This window comes from Solanum dulcamara, chromosome 2 (assembly GCF_947179165.1).
Source record: "Solanum dulcamara chromosome 2, daSolDulc1.2, whole genome shotgun sequence".
NCBI lineage: Eukaryota > Viridiplantae > Streptophyta > Magnoliopsida > Solanales > Solanaceae > Solanum > Solanum dulcamara.
The window spans coordinates 74889398-74891965 of NC_077238.1; the positions used below are offsets into that span (position 1 = coordinate 74889398).

At 31.0% G+C, this 2568-nt stretch overlaps 1 pseudogene; it reads left to right on the forward strand.

The window, feature by feature from the left end:
• The first annotated feature begins 1711 nt into the window (after window positions 1-1711).
• On the forward strand, window positions 1712-2191 carry LOC129877115 (60S ribosomal protein L27-3-like; annotated as a pseudogene).
• The last annotated feature ends 377 nt before the right edge of the window (window positions 2192-2568 follow it).

The following is a 2568-nucleotide window of genomic DNA, read 5'->3' on the forward strand; positions in this document are numbered from 1 at the left end:
ATTGTTATGGGATGAAGATATTGTCTTTAACTTTTGAAAAGACATTCTAGACTTAAATATGTACAAGATATAGAAGATGTTAAGTTTAATCCTTCTTACACTATATATTTATTTGTATATGGTGCCTAGTATTAATATTCTCTTTTCTATTAATCTTATGAATTATAAGGATTATCATATTAAAAGAAAATCTCCCACATCCTTTTATTTACTTTTACTAAGTCGAAAGAATATCAGCTTCTAAATTAATGAAACATTAAAATCTTTATCCGTGTAATATTAAGATTATCATGTTTATAAAAAGGATTTGAAGACATATTTGTTAGAGTGAAGTTTTAATACTTTATTTGATATGAAGTGTCAAATTCTCGAGGAAAATAACATAAGAAGCTGACCAAAAAAAGATAAAAGCTATTACTACTAAATATCTAAAATATTTTTTGCATCAACCCTTAGAAAATTAAGGACAAAACAATCATAAAAAAATGTGAAGAGGGATCAAAAGTTTAATTAATCCATCGACTAATTAGATTGACTATACAACGTAAAAAAGATTTAAAGGGTAATGGTCAAGCGTATAATATTAATACATGTTATTCTAAATCTCTTTTAAAATACTAATTCTAAGACTTATTTATGATAATCTCATTGACATGAAATAAAGATATATGTTTAACCTTTGAGATGACACCCCAATGTAGATATATACATGATATATAATATATAAATTGAGATGGATTGGCCATGTATGTATTGAAGTCTGTTTGATCTGGTTTTTATTTTTAAAATAATTATGTGACCGCGCAAATTAAATCCTTCTAATTACCTGAAACAGTGATAGTAAAAAAATGAGAGTTTGGGTTTATAGAAGAAACGCGCATATACACTCATTATTCGTACAAATATATAGACAGAAATATTATATATGCGCGAATGTACTTATTAAGCGTGCAAATACATTATATTTTATTATTATTATGCGTGCGAATACAATAGAAATATAATACACACAAATACACTTATAAATTATGCGCGTGAATGTAGTGTACTCTACTACATTTTGAAACCAAACTACTACTACGTTTTCTAACTAAACAAAATCTCGTTATTTTTCGCAAATCTTAACACAAATAACACTATTTACGAAATTTTCCTTCTTTTTTTAGGGAAACTTACAAAAATTTTACTAGTTTAGGAGCTAATTACTTAGATACACTCTAGTTTGCAATGTTACGAATCTTACCAGATTTTGGTGCGTCCAGATACATGTATCTCAGGATATATGGGGTCAAAATTAGGTCTAATTTGTTTTAAATACATTATTTAAGTGGATTCACATGTATCTGGGATACATAGACAAATTTCACTCGCCTCCCTCGCTACTCTCTTATGTATCTGGTATCCCATATACATGCAAATCACATAAGATACATACAGATACATATATCAAGTGTGTCTAGTGTAATTCGCATGTATGTAATATTTTAAAAGTATAGATAATATTAATAATTTTTATGGTAGTGAAAAATGTCTAATTATGTAGCTTGTCCATTAAGTAACAGACCAATTAATAAGGCAAGGTCAAGCCCAACATTATAGGCCCAAGTTCATTCCTAGGGCTTCGATTTACACTCAAGGCATATATATAGCAACACAAGAACATAGGGTTTTAACTTCTTTTGGTTGCATTCACTCATCGGAGGCAGCAAAGATGATGAAATTCCTGAAGCCAAATCATTCTTCAAGGCCGATACGCCAGCCGAAAAGCAATGATCGTGAAGGGATTCAATGAAGGAAAAAGAGACAGACCTTACGGTCACTGTTTGGTTGCAGGTATAAGTAAGTACCCAGAAAAGGTGATTCGAAAGGATTCAACGAAAAAACAGGCGAAGAAATCTCGTGTTATGGTTTTCATCAGGCTGGTGAATTACAATCACATTATGCCTACTCGTTACACACTCGATGTAGATTTTAATGATATTTTCAATACCGATTCGCTTCATTCTCGGGATAAGAAGGTAACTACTGCTAAAAAACTTAAAGGCAAGCTTGAAGAAAGGTTTAAGATGGGAAAAATCGTTGGTTTGTTACTAAGCTTAGGTATTGAGAATTGAATTTGAGATTTGTCACGATCCAAATAGGGTCGTGAGTGGTACCCACACTACCCCTCCAATGGAAGAATCAAAACTATACCCCCAAACTAGCATTCTAATACAAAAGTAAGCATAAAAAGATGCAGAAATAGTTTTTATATAATCTTTAAGATGAGTTTTCATAAATTCATGAATAAATTTTACACAGTCATAAAATAGTTAAACATGTGGAAGTCAACACCCTAGAACCTAAAGTTTATTGTATCAAAACTACTACATAACAAATCTAAGAGTACGGGGATGCAACCCCAAAAACAATAATACAAAGTAAAGTCTGAAAGGTCTAAGTCCGAAAAGATTGGACTGAGATCCTAGAAGAATTCGTGGTAGCCTGAAAGAACTGACTAACACTTAAATCCTGAACAGTTACTGATCTCCTAGCTGAAATTTATCAGTAGCCGTTTGAAGATGTTCT